This window comes from Dromiciops gliroides, chromosome 6, assembly GCF_019393635.1.
Source record: "Dromiciops gliroides isolate mDroGli1 chromosome 6, mDroGli1.pri, whole genome shotgun sequence".
Taxonomy (NCBI): Eukaryota; Metazoa; Chordata; class Mammalia; order Microbiotheria; family Microbiotheriidae; genus Dromiciops; species Dromiciops gliroides.
Window position 1 is genome coordinate 110,483,029 of NC_057866.1, and position 20,478 is coordinate 110,503,506.

The following is a 20,478-nucleotide window of genomic DNA, read 5'->3' on the forward strand; positions in this document are numbered from 1 at the left end:
AAAAGAAAGGCCTCAAAACAAAAGACCAGAGACAAAGTAAATGTCCATCAACTGGGGAATAGCTAAACAAATTATGATATGTGAATGTAATGGAATATTTCTGTGCTATAAGAAATGATGGTGGGCAGCTAGGTGGCACAGTGGATAAAGCACCAGACCTGGATTCATGAGGACTTGAGTTCAAATATGGCCTCAGACACTTAACACTCACTAGCTGTGTGACCCTGGGCAAGTCACTTAACCCTCATTGCCCCACAAAAAAAAAAAAGAAAGAAATGATGACCATGATGAATATAGAGAAGCATGGGAAGACTTATATGAATTGATGCAAAGTGAAATAATCACAACCTGGAAAACAATATACAAAATGATTATAGCAATATAAATGGAAAAAACAATGACAACAAAAAATTGAAATTGATGCTATGGAATTATAATGATTGATTTTGCTCCCAAAGAAGAGATATGAGAAGATATTTTCCCTTGTAGGGAAAATAGGCATAGAACACAGCAAATAACATCAGACTTTTTCAATACATTGGTAAATTTCATTGAACTTTTTTTCCTCCCCCCAGGGAAGATAATATTGTAAGAAATGTAAGTGATATTAAAACAAAAGTGATATTAAACAAGAAAGATTTCTTTTTAATCCTACAAAGCACAGTCACAATGGGATCATGTTAAATATCATAAAAAGTATATATCTAAAATAAAAAACTAGCATAGTCTTCAATGGGGAAACATTTAGATCCTTTCTCAGCAAATATAAATAAAGCAAGGATGTCGTATCACCCCACTGTTAATGACATTTCTAGAAATGTTAGCAAAAGAAAAAAGGCAAGAAAAAAAGTAAAGGCATAAACATAAGCAAATATGATAGTTTACTTAGAAAACCCCAGAGAATCAGCAAAGAAGCTGATTTGTATCAACATGTAAAATAAATCCATAAAAATCAACATTTCTATGTAGCAATAACAAAATGTAGGAATAAAAGCCCCAACACTATTTACTTTTAAAACCTTCTGATGCTTCATCATGGTGTGGTGGTTACCACAGAATATTAAAGTTTGAAGTGACTTCAAACGGCATCTAATACAATCTATACCTGCCTTGAGATTCCCTCTACAACATCCCCAACAAATGGCTATCCAGTCTTTACCTGAAAACCTTTAGTGAGGGAGTACCCCCATTACTTCTAGATACAACTTTTTCTACTTTGGGATAATTATGAGCAAGTTTTTGTTTGTTTTACTATAAGCCTAAATCTGCCTTTCTGAAACTTTCAGCAGTTTCTGTTAATTCTTCCCTCTTCGCTTAATCCTTCTTCCACATCAAAACCCATTAAATTCTTAGAAACATTACCATCCTGGCTCTGCCACTTCCTAGCTGTGTGACTCCCTGGGCAAATCCCTTCATCTCTCCCATGAGTTAAATAAGATAATATAGTGTGGTGTAAAAAACATTGGATTTCATAGGATCCTAGATCTAGAGATGGAAAGAAATTTGGAGGTCAGCAAGTCTAACCCCTTCATTTTACAGGTGAGAAAATTGGCTGAGAGCAGTTAAGTGATTTGCCCAGCTAATAAATATCTGAGGAAGGGTCTAAATTCATGACTCCAAGTTTAACATTCTACTCACTATGCTATCTAACCAGAGATTCAAGGACTTGGGTTCAAATCTCTACTTTTTACTAGTTGTGTTACCTTAGACAAGTTATATGACCCTTCCTCACACCTCTCAGAGCTATTATTGTCAGAAGTCCTATCTGTTGAAGAAAAGACATATTGTGTTACCTGAAGTGTATTTAGGGGCTTTGAGTTTTCTTGCAAAATATTTAAGTATTAATGGCTTGGCGTTTGCCCTACAGTGGTAAGATGAACCTGTTTTCTTTTCCCCTGAGGTATTTATGTGGTCTTAGTCCAGGTATATCAAATATTATTGCTTGTTACCATAGCCAGGAGCCATCGATCTCCCATGAAATAATGGGCAGTAGTGCCATGACCTTTATTAAGAGATTGTGAGAGTAAATGGTTTCATCTATCCTGTATTACATTACTCTCATTCTATTCTAGTAATTGCTCATGTGACCCAGGAAAAGTATGGTTTGCTGTTTACTGAAATACTCCATGGTAACTTTTGTGGTAATAGAGTAATCTTTAATTCCTTAAGCTTAAGAAAATAAAATTGAATTGAAACTTTTCAGTTGAGCAAAGCCCAATACCATTGTAGATATCTGGCACTACTGAGCACAGTGTACCTCCAAGTTTGCTGACTCTGCTCATAGAGAATCACCAAGTTTCAAGTAAGGAATTGAGCTTCAATTGTCTATATATTGTTGGTCTATAGTTAAAGCAGTAATAACATTGAATTCTCCATATTACATCAACATATTTTCAAGAAAGAGTTATTGCCCTTCATGACTAAGTGCCCCCCTAATTTAGCTTTTTTAGTAAGGTCAAATGTTCATGTATTCGATTCTTAATGAAGTTTGCCTGCCTGTAATTTTTAAAAGTACCTTATGGTCATACTGAGCATACAATTACTTGGAATAAGAGTAGCTCACATTTGGACCAAGATTTAAAGTCTATAAAAAGCTTTGATACTTGATCCTACTGCCTGTGTGACCTTGGGCAAGTCATTTCCTAAGAACAGCTCACATTTCTATAGTGTTCTAAAGTTTACAAAGTACTTTTCTTACAGCCCTGTAAAATAAACAGTACCCCATTTTGCACATGAGGAAATGGAGGCTCATTTGTGAAGTGTAGTGACACATGGTTTCATCACTACAGCATGTTAGAAGCCAGAGTTGAACCCAGGTCTTCTGATGAGAAGTCCTCTATCCACTACTATACCACTTTGCTTCTCACGTATGCAGGCACACAAATAACTACAATCAAAAGGGAAGTTGTTTTTATCAAGTCAATAATGGTTCTTAGAAATTATTTGACAAATATTACATTTACATAATAAATATCCAAATAAAGAATGTTTTCTCTTTCTTTTTTATTCTTTCTTATAAGGAATGGCTCTCTGGATTCAGTTCAGTCCCTTTCCAGTTGTGTCCAACTCTCTGTAACCCCATTTGGGGTTTTCTTGGCAAAGATACTGGAGTGGTTTGCCATTTCCTTCTCCAGCTCATTTTACAGATGAGGAAACTGAGACAAACAGGGTTAAATGACTTGCTTAGGGTCATACAACTAGTAAATATCTGACACCAGGTCTGGACTCAGGAAGATGAGTCTTCCTGACTCCAAGACAAGCACCCTCTCTACTGCACCACCCAAATGCCTCTTGGTTCTCTGAATACAGGATAAATTTGGTTATTGCTCAGTCATTTTAGTCATGTCTGATTCTTCATGACCTCTGTCCATGGAATTTTCTAGGCAAAGATAATGGAGTAATTTCCCATTTCCTCCTCCAGTGGCATAAAAATGTTAAGTGACTTTTCTAAGGTCATACAGCTAGGAAGTTTCTGAGGCTGGATTTGAAATCAGGTCTTCCTAAGTCCAAGCCTAGAGCTCTATCCAGGTGATAGGGAACAAAAGATAGATGTAATTAGGAATTAAAGTGATATAAAAACAAGATAACTCTTTTTAAAGGTAGAATTCCCTCTGGACTATCCCACCCCCCAATTCAAACTACAAGATTGTGTCCCCTGGAGGATGACTACCTCAGGAGCAAGATACTTTATGCGTTACTATTCCTAAAACTATAACTCACAAGTTCCCACTAATGTGTTGACCTTCACTAATAAATAAGTTACCATAATTAGCTCAAAACAACTTCACTTACTCAAATGGCATAACATGAACAGTAGTAACAAAAGACTCCCCCCATCAATCTGGGATATACTCTCATACAAATGCATACAGCATCAATAGAAGAAGCACATGTATGCACAATGAACACTTGTAGAGAGACATCCATGAGGCCAAAGCAATTGAGACCTTTGGCACCTTGGGGTCCCTTGGCCCTTCTTTTCATACTGGCCCTCCTGGGTCTCAGGGGGAGAACTACTTTGATATAAGCACTCCAATTTATGCATGTATACAACCTCTCTAGCCTTGTAACAGCCCTTATCAACTTCTTAGGGTAAGGACAGGAAGTGCCCACCACCATGCCTATGGTGCATTCTGCCCAGAAAGTCCTTCTGAGGTACTGAAGTCTCTGTCCTACCAAAGGGAGAAGAAAGCCTCAGAACCATGAATCAGTTAAGGCTCTTTCTAGATCTTCCACAAATGATTATTCTCCTTTCCAATAATTTTTTATTGATTGACTGACACCTTACATTCTGAGAGGATTTTGCCCCAATTTATCCCTCTTTCCTGTTACTATGGAGAGCCCTAACAAGGTTCACAACCTTGATGTCATCCTGGACCTCACTTTCACTCACCTCTCATATCTGATCAGTTGCCAAATCTTTTCATTTTTACCTCCACAATATCTCTCACATCCACTCTCTTCTCTTCCACTCACACAGCTACCACCTTAATTAATTATCCTTACCACCTTTCACCTAGGTTATTGCAATGGTCTGTTCATTGTTCTCCATACATCTAGCTTCTTCCCTCTCCACACTCCTCCAAATAATTGCTAAATTGATATTCTATTAAAAAATTGTTTTAGTATTTTATTTTCCCCAATTACACATAAAAATAACTTTAACATTCATTTTTTTTAATTTTGACTTCCAAATTCTCTCCCTCCCTCCATTCCTTCCTCATTGAGAAGGCAAGCAATTTCATATAGATTATAAATGTGTAGTTATGCAAAACATATTTCCATATTAGTCATGTTGTGAAAGAAAACACATACAAAAAAAAGAAAGTTTTTTTAAAAGTATGCTTCAATATGCATTCAGACTCCATAAGTTCTTTCTCTGGGAAAGGATAACATTTTTCATCATGAGTCTTGGGATTTTATTGGATCATTGTATTGCTGAGATAGCAAAGTCATTCACAGTTGATCATTGTACAATATTACTATTACTATGTACAAAGTTCTCCTACTTCTGCTCATCTCACTTTGCATCATTTCATGTAAGTCATTCCATCCTGCTTGTAATTTCTTATAATATAATAGGATTCCTTCACAATCATATACCACTACTTGTTTAGCTATTCCCCAACAGATGTACATCCCTTAATTTCCAATTCTTTACCAACACAAAAAGAATTGCTACAAACATTTTATACATATAGGTGCTTTTCCTTTCTGTTTTTTTATCTGTTTTGGATACAGATCTAGTAATGGTACTGCTGGGTCAAAGGCAATGCATAGTTTCATAGTCCTTTGGGCATAGTTCCAAATTGCTCTACAGAATTGTTTGAATCAGTTCACAATTCCACCAACAATGAAGTATATCAATTTTCCCACATGCCCACCGACATTTGGCATTTTCTTTTTCTGTCATATTAGCCAATCTGATAGGTATGAGGTAGTATCTCAGAATTATTTTCATTTGCATTTCTCTAATCAATAGTGGTTTAGAGCATGTTTTCTCATGGCTATAAATAGTTTTGATTATTTCATCTGAAAACTGCCTCTTTGTATCATTTGACCATTTGTCACCAAATAGATATTCTTAAAGCTCAGGTCTGACCATGTTACTCTCCAATTCAAGAAATTTCATTGGCATCCTATTGAACTCAGCATATAATAAAAGCTATCCCATTTGTCATTTAAATCTAATCATACTCTGGCTCCAACCTATCATTCCAAGTTAATTACACTCACTCAACCTCATCGGGCCATGTTATCAGTGTTGTTAGACTGCATGAGTAGCTATAGAATTCATATACCTGTGTGAATCTAGCAAATACTTTTTTCACAGAGTAGCCCCCAGGATGCATTTTTCTAGAGAAAGACAAGGACAGGCAGAATTGGGGGGGCTTCCATTTACCTCCTTTAGATGTTAACATTAGAATTGCATCCCAGTAAGCATGAGTATAGAACAGCTCACTGCTCTTATTAAAAGAGTTTAAGCAGTACCAAATGCTCTCTCTCTGTGTTTACGAAGCAGGAAAATAAGTTAAATATAAAGCCAGCAAACACATTTGACATTAGTAGCTACAGAATTAATATAGTTGTGTTAATCTAACTAACAATTTCTTTCCTGAGTAGCCCCTAGCATGTGTTTTTCTAGAGCAGAGAGGTAATAAAACCACCCAGGGACCTCATCTCATAGCAACACTTGCTTCTGTAGAAGAGAAAGCACCTTGGGGCCTCCGGGGCCTCCAATGTTTAGCATTAATAACTACATGCAAAAATAATGACTCCAGCTGCCGGCTCTCTCTACACTGTTCTCTGGGTGAGATATATTAGAGGGTTTATTTCTGTGTACACAAGTATTTGAATGCGGGTGCTCCAACACCTTCAGCAATCTCTACACACAGCTGTTTGGATTCCTGAAAGGTGATAGATCATCAAATGTTAGAGCTAGAAGGACCCCTGGGGTCATCCAGTCCAATGTCTTCATGTTATAAGACCCCAAAAGAGGAAGGGGCTGGCCCAGGAGCACATAGCAAGATAGGGAATGGTAGAGCTAGAACCTTGTCAGCCAAACCCTTCACTTCTCCCTTGTTACTCCAGTATATGTTTTACTGTATTGTGCAAACTCAGATATAAATATCTCCCCAATTAATGGGATTTCTGCATTTCTCTGGAAAATGTGGGAAAATCACTTCAAGGACTTTTTTCTCATCCATCTACCAATGTCTGACAAAATTCCTTTTCCCCCAAAGCTACTAGAGGAAAGCTAAATTCCATGTGGGGTGCATAGGACTATAAAAAGCCAAAACTGGAAGGACCCTTTGAGATAATCTAATCCAGTCATTCAATCACAGCTAGGTGTCAAAGTGGATAGAGCACTGCCCTGGAATCAAGAGGACCTGCGTTCAAATCTGACGTCAGACATTTACTAGCTGTGTGACCCTGGACAGGTCACTTAACCCAAATTGCCTTAAATATCCAGGACCATCTCCAGTTGTCCTGATGTATATCTTGCTACTAGATCCAGACAGCTCTGGAGGAGCAAGTGAGGTTGGTGACCTTGCATAGCCATCCCTTGCTTAAATCAAAGTCATGACATCACCCCATGTCATGGTCCTCTTTGAGGTCAAAGGACACACAACAACAATAATAATCGATAAACGTTTATTAAATATCTACTACGTGTGGTAAGGGCTGGGTATACAAAGAAAGGAAGAAAACAAGCCTTGCTCTTAAGGAGCCCACAGAGAATTGGGCCTCAGTTGCATCACTAGGGAAGGGAACCAGATGAATTCTGGGGCCTCTCTAGCTCCAGTGCTCTACCTGGCCATCCAGGGTTCCTTCCACTGGCCCACATTGCCAAAACAAGTATTTCCTAGTCAGCACATGCCCTATATAAACATATAAGTAATAACATTACATTTCTGCATTTTAAAAGCACCTTGTATTCAATCTCATTAGCTATACTTGTTCAGGATGTGATACAGAAGATTCTTACTCACTTATGGGTTGGAGAGATGATCTCTTAGACATCTTCCAACCCCTAAAATTCTGTGATTCTTTGACCTTCTAATAATACTTGAAATAAACAACACTAACCCCATTTTTGAGTAAGAAAGCTGAGGCACCGTTTAATTTTGTTTGTTTGTTTGGTTTGGGGTGGGGGCAATGAGGGTTAAGTGACTTGCCCAGGGTCACACAGCTAGTAAGTGTCAAGTGTCTGAGGCTGGATTTGAACTCAGGTCCTCCTGAATCCAGGATTTATCCACTGCGACACCTAGCTGCCCCCAAGGCACAATTTTAAATGATCAGGTCAGATAATGACCCAATGGCAACCCTGAGTCTATTGCTTCCACACATAATCCTTCTTTTCCCAATCTACCAACTCACTACTACCGTTCTAAACAAAATGCAGAGTAAATAACTTCAAGAACTTTCCCATGTTGTCTGTAGTCATCGGTGTCTGAAAGAAGACCCTATTGTACAATATCCACTATAGGTTTCAAGCTGGGGGTGGGGGGTGGGGCTAGGAAGGGGGCAGGTAAACCAAGAGCATATGCCTTTATCCACACTCCCCCAGTCGATGTCCTGCCCACTCTAAGTGACCCCTCATAATAACACCTTGCTAGTGGTGATCTGCAGGGGACTGTGATACAGTGGAAATAGTTTATTCCGAATAACATGGCTTCAGGCTCCACCTCTACCAACACAAAATTTAGAGCTGGAAGAGACTTCAGAAATCAAACAGTCCAGGCTTCTCACTTTACAGACGAGGATACTGAGCCCCAGAGAGAAGACATGACTTGCCTGAGGTGGCGCAGGTGGTAAGTAGCAGAGTCAGAATATGAACCCAGGTCTTGTAATTCAGAATCCAGGGCCCTTCAGACCCTGGCACACTACCTATAAATGCAAATGTGACTTTGCAAGAAATACTGTGTATGGGGCAGCTAGGTGGCACAGTGGATAAAGCACCGGCCCTGGATTCAGGAGGACCTGAGTTCAAATCTGACCTCAGACACTTGACACTTACTAGCTGTGTGACCCTGGGCAAGTCACTTAACCCCCATTGCCCTGCAAAAAAAAAAAAAGAAAGAAATACTGTGTAACTCTTGGCCTCAGTTTCCTCATCTGTAAAATCCTTACACCATCCACTTCACAGGATTATAGTAAACTTCAGAGGAGATCATGGATGTAAACATCTTAGGAACTATGAAGCAGTGTACACTGTCCCAAAAGTCTTAGTGAAGCTTTAAGTTATTAAGGCTACCGAAACTTTTGGAACACCTTGTATATGTAATATATGTGTATGTATAAGAGACAGAGACAGGGAGAGAGAGAGAGAACAGAGAGACAGACAGAGACATAGAGAGAGACACAGAGAGACACAGAGACAGAGAGACAGAAAGAGAGAGAGAGAGAGAGAGAGAGAGAGAGAGAGAGAGAGAATATGAGTGTGTTTTTATTACTAATTCCCTGACTGCTAACTTTCTGTCTTGTCTTAGACAAATCCCTTCTTCTGAGCTTCAGTTTACCCATCTGTAAAGTGAGGGTTGCAGGGTAACTTATCAGATGCTTTTCAGCTCTAACATTCCATGATTGAATCTGCAACTTTTCTAGAATAAGCGAAAATAACTGGGTACAAACCCTCCGTGGGTTGACAAATACAGGGCCAAGAAAAAACATGGCGTCCACTTCTTAAAGAATCCCCACAGTCTGCATACCTCTGTGTAGGTCCTCAGTTCAGCCTCAGTCTCCCTTTGCTTGGCTCACTGAGAACTCCAGATTCTCCTTTGTGTCCCAATCTGCTTCCACTTAAACAAGCTGACCTAAGATCCGAGTCTACCCAAGCAGCGTCCCATCTAGAGCTTGACTTACTATTTCAGCACTCCAGGGACCTATGACAATAACAAGTATTTGTTAAGCACCTACTATGTACCAGACACTATGCTAAACACCGAGGATACAAAGAAAGGCAAAAAATTTTCCTGCCCTCAAGGAGGTTGTAGTCTCATGGGGAGACAGTATGCAAACAACTCTGTACAAACAAGATATATAAAGGATAAATTGCAGGTAATCTCAGAGGGAAGGCTCTATAAGAGGGATCAGGAAAGGCTTCTTACAGAAGGTAAAACCTTTGCTATGACTTGCAGGAAGCCAGAGAAGACAGGAAATAGAGATGAGGAGAAAGTTCTAGTCATGGGAAACAGCCACTGAAGTAATAGCTATCATTCATATAGGGTTTTAAAGTTTGGGACAACTATCGTAGAGTTTGGGCAGAGGTTTGAGTGCTGGGCCTGGAGTCAGGAAGACTTACCTTCCTGAGTTCAATTCTGGCTTCAGACACTTATTAACTGTGTGACCCTGGGCAAGTCACTTAACCCTGTTTGCCTCAGTTTCCTCATCAGTAAAAAAAAAAAAAGCTGAAGAATAAAATGTTGAACTATTCCAGAATCTTTGCCAAGAAATCCCCAAATGAGGTCACAAAGGGTTGGATACAACTGAAAAGACTCAACAACAAAAGGATTGGGAGAGGGGCCCCTAGGTAATACAATGGATAGAGCACAGGCCCTGGAGTCCGGAGAACCTGAATTCAAATCCAGCCTCAGACACTTGACATAGACTAACTGTGTGACCCTAGGCAAGTCACTTAACCCTGATTGCCTTGCCAAAAAAAAAAAAAAGAACTTGGGACAGCAAAACTGTGGTCACCATGATGCACCATAATCAGTGCTAGTGTAGTCCCCTAGTGGACCAAAAAACTCTTATCTGTGTCTTCCAAACAACCTCATTGAGGCACCAGGTAGAGCACCTCCTGTCTGGAAACATGTTATGAAGTTACTGGTCACAACACAGTCTATTTGGCAACAGGAGACACTAGAGAAAAGTCTAAACAGAGCACTGGATCTAGAATCAAGAAGTCCTGAGTTGAAATCCAGCTTCTGACACTGATTAGTTTATGACCTTGGGCAAGTCAATTTTACCTCTGTCTCAGGTTTCTCAACTGGAAAATGGGGATGATAATAATGCCAGCCACCTCTTCCCTAGGGTTGTTGTGAGGATCAAATGAGATAATATTTGTAAAGTCCTTAGCACAGGGCCCAGTACACAGTGGGTACTTTACTTGTCCCCTAACTACATTGAAAAATTGACCACACTCAAGTTTTAGATAAGATGTATTTGGGGGAGAAGGAGAAGCAGAGGTGCATGTGATTAAAAAAAAAAGTTGCCAGTAGCAGCTGACAATTCTCTGGTGAAATTATGGGAAAGGCTGAACCCATGGATCCTCCAGGGGAACCCTTTGTGACAGCTGCCAATAAAGTCCCAACATGGTAATTTTCCAGAACAGGGGAAACACCTTCCATTGATTCCAGGAAACCAGCTCAGTCCCAGCCTGACTCCAAAGAGCAGCTTGAGAGAAGGAAGCTAATTAAAGTTAATCATTCCAGGTGATGAGTTCCTATTTCTGGATGTATTCAAGCAGGGGCTGGATGAATAATCACCAGTGATTCTATAGAGGGATTCCTGCCCTGAGCAAGAAGCTGGATCACCCTTGAGGCCTCTTCCAGATCTCAAAGTTCATGAATCTATGGTTCTAAACCAAACCCAATTAAAAGGGATTAGGTTGAGATAGAAGTATAAATCAGCTCCCACTAATGCCTGCATATCAGAGGGATACCAAGGGAGGAAGCACCTTGATCCAATTATTCACTTAGTCAATCAATCGATAAACATGTGTTTAACACCTTATGGGGCAGCTAGGTGGCGCAGTGGATAGAGCGCTGGCCCTGATGTTGGGAGGACCTGAGTTCAAAAGTCATCTCAAGACACTTACTAGCAAGTAATCCTGGGCAAGTTACTTAACAACCCCAATTGCCTTAAACATCTGGAGCCATCTCCAGTCATCCTGATGTACATCTTGCCACTGGACCCAGATGGCTCTGGAGGAGAGAGTGAGGTTGGTGACTTTGCACAGCCCTCCCTCACTTAAATCCAATTCAGTGCAAGTCATGACATAAACCCCAATGGCATGGTCCTCTTTGAGAATGAAGGACAAACGGGGCAGCTAGGTGGCGCAGTGGACAGAGCACCGGCCCTGGAGCCAAGAGGACCTGAGTTCAAATCCAGCCTCAGACACTTAACACTTACTAGCTATGTGACCCCGGGCAAGTCATTTAACCCCAATTGCCTCACCAAAAAAAAAAAAAGAGAGAGAATGAAGGACAATAACATTAAACATGTACCCTGTGTTGGACACTGTGCTAAATGCTGGGCTTACAAAGAAAGGTAGCAGACAGTCCCTGCTTTCAAAGAGCTCAAATGAACTCAATAAACCATTAGTAAGTGCCCACTGTTTTCAGAACAAAGACATAATTATTCTACAGTTACCAAAGAGGTGGGGTGGGCGGTGGTCCCCTGAGAATTTGGTTGGGAATCCCAGAATTTGAACTAAAGTTACTAAGAGGAGATTGCAAGGTGCTCAGGGCAGGGACTCAAAGTAGCCTACACATCTTTTCTTCTCTTCTCTTTTCTTTTTTTCAGGGCAATGAGGATTAAGTGACTTGCCCAAGGTCACACAGCTAGTAAGTGTCAAATGCCTGATGCCGGATTTGAACTCAGGTCCTCTTGAATCCAGGGCCGGCGCTTTAACCACTGTGCCATCTAACTCGCCCCCCCCTACACATCTTTTAAAATACATATTTAGGGGACAGTTAGATGGTGCAGTGGTTAAAGCGCTGGCCCTGGATTCAAGAGGACCTGAGTTCAAATCCGGCATCAGACATTTGACACTTACTAGCTGTGTGACCTTGGGCAAGTCACTTAACCCCCATTGCCCCACCAAAAAAACAAAATAAAATACATATTTATCCTTGATGATTCATTGATTGAAATAAACCATTTCTCTGGGTCTTATGGAAGGAACTGGGTAGTCACCTGTTCCTTCCATAAAGAGACCTGCATTTGTGTCCTGGCTCCAACATTCCCTACCTGTGTAGCCATAGCCAGGGATAAGAATACTGCCTATCTCACAGGGTTGGGAGAAAAGTGCTTTACAATCCTTGAAGCACCTAAAAAATATGAACTATTATGTTTTTTTATAAACCTTCTGAACCAACTCCAACTGAGCTGTCCATTCTTTAAGATCTTCAGATAGGCAGAGAATATTCCTTGAAGCAACCTCTGAGGCCCATAGTTCAGGCATTATTGCTCCTATTTTACTAATGAGTGTCAGGAGAAGTAACTTACCCAGAGTCACATAGCCAGTAACTACCAGAGGCAGGATTTGAACCCAGGTCTCTTAATACCAAGTCAGTTCAATTCAACAATTATGAAATACCTACCATCTGCAGAGCATTGTACTAGGTGATAGGGGTCAAAGTTAAAAAGAATCACTACCCACAAGGAGCACATGTTCTTCTGGGAAGACTCAACAATTACATGGATGGAGGAATATAATATCATTTGAGGAAGGAGAGAACACTTATAGTTAGAGGGATCAAGGAAGGCTTCCTGTAGGGGGTGGCACCTGATTTTAAGAGCCAGAATGGAGGAGGGATCACATGCCAGACATGGGGGACAGATTGTATGAAGGCAGAAAGGCAAGAGGCAGAATTTCAACTTTGAGGAGCAGCAAATAGGCCAGTTAAGGACTACAAACCCCAGTTCCTTTCCCAGTACCACTGACCTCTATCTAAGGGGGTCTTTTGGATGATACAGAGTTGGAAAGAAGGGACCATTTTGTTCAGTTGTTTTTCAGTTGTGTCCCACTCTCTGTGACCCCACTAGGGGTTTTCTTGACAGAGATACTGGGGTGGTTTGCCATTTCCTTCTCCAGCTCATTTTAAAGATGAGGAAACTGAGGCAAACAGGGTTAAGTGACTTGCCCAGGGTCACACAGCTAGTAAGTATCTGAGGTATGATTTAAATTCAGGTTTCCCTGACTCCAGACCCCTGCACCACCTAGCTGTTATGGAAACTATATAATCCAGGGGCAGCTAGGTAGTGCAGTGGATAAAGCACCAGCCCTGGAGTCAGGAGGACTTGAGTTCAAATCCATCCTCAGACGCTTAACACTTACGGGCTGTGTGACCCTGGGCAAGTCACTTAACCCCAATTACCTCACCAAAATGAATGAAAGAAAGAAAGAAAGAAAGAAAGAAAGAAAGAAAGAAAGAAAGAAAGAAAGAAAGAAACTATATAATCCTACCCCCTCATTTTATAGAAAGGACCTGGAGCCTAGAGTGGTTAGGTAACTCACTCAACATCCCTCATATAAATAAATAGGTTGGGGCAGCTAGGTGGCACAGTGGATAAAGCACTGGCCCTGGATTCAGGAGGACCTGAGTTCAAATCCAGCCTCAGACATGACATTTACTGGCTGTGTGACCCTGGGCAAGTCACTTAATGCTCATTGCCCTGCAAAAATTTTAAAAAATTAGATAGATAAATAAATGAATAAATAAATAGGTCAAGAATTGAACCCAGACTGTCCAAATCCTATACTTTTTGCCCTGTTCATTCTTCCTGTTCTCTGGAAGGAGAAACAAAGGGAAATTTCTGCAGCACATACATGCTTTTCTTTATATTCTCCACTGACAACCTTGGGTCCCAAATTGTCCATTCAAAACATGCCTAAATGTTGACCTCTCTTGTTCAGCTTCTCCCAATAAGGATCTCCTCCAATGCCTGATCACAACAGGGAGGTGAGCCTGGAAGGTCAAAGGCCACGCCAGCTGAAGATAAGCCATGGCAGTCCTACCCACTAGAAAAGACCTCACAGACAGGCCAGCCATGAACCACTCAACTGTCATCCAAGGACAGGCCTCACCAAATGAACGGAAGCTTAACAGCACCAGTGGTTTACTGGCTATGGATAAATGTTCTCAGCCAAAGAAAATGGAGACATGAATACCAAGGACACCACTGGAAGGAACAGCCACATGGGTAAATTCAGCGTGCCTACTGACTACAAATAATTCTTTCATTGACCCGTGGCTCCACTGATGTGACCCATTTCTCCATCAGTGCTGATTGGAGCCCTTTCTTGCTTTAGGAGACAATTTGGAAAACTGCTGTGACCAACGAATTAATAATAATTATCGTCCCCTGGAGGCTGACCCTTGATGGCCACTCCCAGTGCTTACTGAGGCTGGTTCTATCAGCAAGCCTGAGCCCAAAGCCTTCCAGCAGAGGAGAACCTGGTACAGTTTTGTTCCTCTGGGCTAGACATTGAGAACCTAAGGTTCCCTTCACACCATCATGAAAGCAACAAAAGGGACTATAAAAACAACGCAATGCAGTACAATGTCGATTAAAAAAAACACAAAACAACAAGGCAGGGTTTATACCCAGCAGCTAGGTGGCACAGCGTTTGATCTGGAATCAGGAAGACCTGAGTTCAAATACTACCTCAAACACTTACTGGCTATATGACCCTGAGCAAGTCATTTAACCTTTGTCTGCCTCATTTTCCTCATGTGTAAAATGGGATAATAATAGCACCTACCTCCAAGGGTTGTTGTGAGTATAAAATGAGATATTTGTAAATCACTTAGCAAACTTTAAAGCACTTTATAAATGCTAGTTATCATTATCATTGTTATTATGCATCTCTTGAACCATAAATCTGAGTGCCTCAATGTTCATTGTTGACTAAGTATTTATTTATATATATATATATATATACATATGTAAATTGTTGACTAAATATATATATATGCATACATTGATTGATTGGTTCATTCATTTGTTTATTTGTTCATTCATTCATTTATTCATTAATTAATTTGTTTGTTTGATCTTTTATTTCTTTATCTGTTTATTTATTCATCTATTTATTTGTGCATTCATTTATTGATTTTTTTTGTTTGCCTGTTTGTTTGTTTAAAAGAAAGAAGAATTCAACTCGTAGAGAAGCAAATCATTTTCTGCTCCTTATTCCCACTCAGGGATCTAGGAGAAGTGACAAATGCTGGGTGTGCAGCTGACTTTTTCTAGTTTGGGGGAGTCCTTAGAAGCCCCCTCCCTCTGCAGAGAATATAAAGATCATTCCAACTTCCTTGGACCTCTGCATCAAGTCTTAAGGGAAAAGTTATGTAGTTTAGAAGCTCCAAGGTAGGAACAGGGAATAGGACACTACTGAAATACAACTCTCTTCATACCCTAGCCCTGGACTCCAGGAAGGTTTGGATTGCCTCCACCACCCCCAGTAGGTTACACCCCATTCTTGCTGGGGGTGACTTAGGTTATACTTACAACTCTCCTCTCACCATGGTCTCTTGAATCAGATAAAGTGCTGGTCTTGGAGTCAGGAAGATTTGGGTTCAAATCCTTGTCCAGATACTTCCTAACTATAATGACCCTCGGAAAATCATTTAAGTCCCTTTGTGCCTCAGTTTCCCCATCAAGAAAATTAAAAGTTGGACTCAATGGTTTCTTAGGTCCCTTCCTGATCTGAATTTATAAACCTATGAATCTCTCTGAGACTCCAGCACTCCTAACCCAAGTAGAATCAAAGACCCTTCTGTTCTTAATCCATATGACACACAGCTGGGATTAAAAAATAAAAACTTTTCTGGAAAATTAAGAGGGAAAAAACATTAAGGCAAATAAGGCACAAAAGTTTTCACTGGACTTGTTTGCTCAGGTATAGAGATGCTTTCCTATTGAGAACAATTATTATTTATTATATTAATAACCAATTATTAAATTAGGACTAAGGTTTTTCCCCTTTCTATTTCTTCATTCAAAAACAAGCCCCTGTGGGTTATTCAGCCAGTCTTTGAAGCATAGGGCTGATAATGAGATGAAATCTTGGGCAAAGCTTACCCAACTGGGAAAACTTAGAGCTGATCAAAAGGTAAAGAAATTCTAGTCTAGGTGAATTAACGAATTCCAGCTCGTTGTATTTTAGTCAGATGGGTCTGAGTTGGAAGTGGATTCCCCCTTTTGTGTAGTTTGCCCTAGACTGGGGTGGGACAAGATAAGTCCCTGTGTCCAGGACTGAGTGATCAGTCACATCTGGAGCCCCTTGTAAGAATAAGTCCACCATCATAATAATCATTCTCTCATTAATTGTTAACCAATCAGAGTTGATAGCTGCCTGTTGAGGGCACCCACTCTTCCAAGGGCATATAAGCATTGAGCGGCCTCTATGAGGGGGTCTTTGGTTTATGAGAGATGGCCAAATGATCATCCTTTTATTAATTATGTGTAACTATAATTAATAAAATTATTAGTTACCCAACAATTATCTCAAACTTTTTTATACGTCACATTATATAGCCATCTTTACTTCCAGAGCAACTTCACTTCCTACCTGGGATTTTTTCCTAGCCTGCCTTGTCTCATCAATATAAATGGAAATTGTTTCCACAGATCTCTCCCCCACAATCCCAACATTTCTTCCTGCTGACATACTACGCATCCTTCAGGACCCCATCCCCACGTTTCTTCCTCCAGGAAGCTTTGCCATTGGAGATATTGTCTCCTTCTAGTGATCTCATCCACTTTTTAAATTCTTCTGGCCCAATCATAGTCTAATTCATCCTAGAGTTGTTTCTGTCTTCCCTCCCTTATTTACTTCTGGACTGTAAGCTTCTTGAGGGGAGGCTCCATCTTGGTCTATGTATCCCCCCTCCTCCCTAGCTCTTGGCACTGGTTTTGCACATGTATGTGCTCAATCAATATTTGTTGAATGGGAATCCTAGGAGGATGTCCACGTGAGGAGTGACTGGTGACCTCACACCCTCTCCTAATTTTCTGTGGAAAGGAGTGAAACTGGCCTGGTTTGTCTTCAGTGATGGCCTGCCTCCCAGATAATTCTCATTTACTTGAGGGCCTTCCTCTCCTTGTGACACCAGCACCCTCACCTCACCGTGCCCCCGCTGGCCCTTTTTCTTATTAGCCCCTTCCCACATCCAAACCTACTTTCAAGAAAGGATCAAATAAAATCAATGCACTGGGTGGGACATGAAAGCCTCAGAAGACCTGAGTCTGAAACCCAGCTCCGTTATTTATTCCCTATGCAACCTTAGGCCAGTTATCTTTGCTCTCTGGGCCTCAGTTTCCTCATCTAAAAATAAAGGAGTTACATCAGATGATCTATAACGTGCCTTCCAGATCTAAATACCATGAACTTAAGGTGAGCTGATCTTGCCCAGAGATTTGTATTTCAGAGAACAAAGTGTTCTCTAAGGGTGAAATTCATGGTGGTGACATTTGGGGATTGGGGGAGGGGAATTGTGTTGGCCTTCCCAGACTTTGATCAAAATATATCATTCACCTATGCATATGTGCTAGTATTATCTGGGACTTGTAGAGATCTTAAATTCCAGGTGAGCTTTCAAACATCCTTTCCTTTCTCTCTGAGCATATGCTCCCTTACTAGACTAGAGAAGGACTCATCCTCTCCTTTCACTCTGGGTATATCTTCACGTACTAGACCAGAGAGGGAACTGGCTTTTCCTGAAGCATCACCTTGAGGCCAAGGGCTGTACCTTATCATTGCATCTCTCCTATTGGTAAGCATGAAGCCTGTCACCAAACTGACATATAATAAGCAATTTGTTATTGAATGATGAGGAGGGAGAGATGTTTGCAAATGTCCCGGCAATCCAGTGCCAATTGAGACAGGTTACTAGCTCCTTTTCAGCTACTTGAAAAGGCTTTGTGAAGCCAATTCTAACTTTGTTTGGTCTGCTTTTCAGCTTAGAAAAAAGTCCATAAAAATGATTGCTTCTGTACAGGAGAATTCAAACAAAACAACACCTTCTCTCCCCACCCTGACCCCCACCCCACTCTATAATTGTAAACAGTTTAGAGGTGTTATTCCAGCATAACCTGAAGCCTTATTTGTTGTAACTAACCTAAAGAAAATTGGGAAGATTTCACTTATTCTAGTGTGAATGGCCAAATTGAAAATAAACTTTAGGGGCAGCTAGGTGGCACAGTGAATAAAGCACTGGTCCTGGATTCAGGAGTTTAAATCTGGCCTCAGACACTTGACACTTACTAGCTGTCTGACCCCGGGCAAGTCACTTAACCCACATGGCCCTGCAAAAAAATTAAAAAATAAATATTACCAAAGGCATTTCTGCTTAATTATTTTAGTCACAAAAAAAATGAGATTGTGAAATCTAGCATGAGTCTTCTCTGGAATGAGTGTGCTAGTAGACTTTGCTCCTTCTCTGTCCCTTGCCCCTCCCAACCAGAGGTCTATACAGTTTGACCAACCCCACAGTGATTTATCCCTATACTTAGCAGGCTGTTGAGAGAAGGAAGTCAATTCTGGACCCAACTGCCAGGTAAAGCCTGGGTGTGCAGTTGACTTTAGAGTCACTACAATCCTTCCTAAGAAATGATCCCAACTCAATGGTCAGGTGTTTGCAGATGAAGTCATAGGAGGATCGGTAGAAGAAACTTAAGATATTTTTTCCTGAAAAATAGAAGATTTAAGGAAACTATGGTATCTGTATTAAAGTATTTGAAGACCCATCATGGAGAAAGAGAGATTCAGCTGTGTTCTGCTTGACCTGAGAGGGCAGAACACGAAGCAACTGGTCAGTGTGGTAGCAGATTTAAGCCTGGCGTAACAATAGACTTCCTCAGAATGGAATGGTCGACCTCAGGAGGCAATGAGCTCCTTTCCACAGGAGTGTTCAAATGGAATCTGGATGACCACTTATTGGGGAGCTTGCAGTGGGGATTGATGATTATTAAATGGGTTAGAATAGGTGACCTCTGAAATTCTGTGACTCAGACATGGAAGATTGCCCAGCAGGATGGTGTAGATTATAAAAGCTTTTCACAAGTGAACCTTTGATTTCTTGGGATAGTGTAGTCGTGGGAGTAAGAGGTGCCAGAGATACCCCTGGAGTATGAAATCTTTCATCCACTAGCTGCACAACAAATCTCTTCCCCAATCCCTTTCTCCCTGGATGGCTTCAGATTAAGTCAAAATGAGGGCTAAGGGCACCACCTGCTGGTTCTATGGACACATTGCAGCCTCAGAAGCTATTCTTTCTCAAGAATGCTACCTGTGCCCAACTCTAGGGGAAGAATTGTACAGATGATGTTATACAAGGTTGGACATACTCCCTCCCCACCCCCACCGGTCTCTCTCTCTCTGTCTCTCTCTGTCTCTCTGGGTCTCTCTCTGTGTCTGTTTCTCTGTCTCTCTCTTTCCCTGTCTCTCTTGTCTCTCTGTCTCTCTCTGTCTCTCTGTCTCTGTCTCTGTCTCTGTCTCTCTCTGTCTCTCTCTGTCTCTCTGTCTCTCTGTCTCTGTCTCTCTGTCTCTCTGTCTCTGTCTCTCTGTCTCTCTCTCTCTGTCTCTCTCTGTCTCTCTCTGTCTCTCTCTCTCTCTCTCTCTCTCTCTCTCTCTCTCTCTCTCTCTCTCTCTCTTTCTCTCTAGTCTTCATGATCACCCATAGTTGTGGGTCTTCTTCTATCAGAGAGGAAAGGTTAAGGAAAAACTCATGGAATATTCAAGACTGAGTCATGCCCAAAGGTACTTGTACTTTGAAAGAAGAGACTGGAAAGAATACTAAAAAGAATGAGATTCGATTTAGTGTAGATGTGGGTTCCAATTTGTTTTATCCGTGACTTGTTGTGTAAACACTTGCCCTCCATGGGCTTTAGCTTCTTCACATATAAAATGAAAAAGTCGAATGGTCCTTAGAGTCCCTTCTATCTCTAAGTCTATGGATCAGTATTTGTGAAATTTCAAGTTTTCCACAAAATCCATGAGACCTGGTATCTGAAAATCAACTTAAATGGCAAGGAAAGAAAGCCCCCTCAGGACAGTTAGGGCTGAAAGGGAGATCAGACCAAGGCTGACCTCCAAGAGAACATATTCTGGGGCAACTAATGAGGAAGCAGTGCGCTCATTTATTCATTCATTCACTGACTCATCTAGCCATTTATTCCACAAACAAGCTCCTCTAGAGAATCTAGGATTTTTAACCTGGAGGAGAAAAGTCTCAGGGGCCA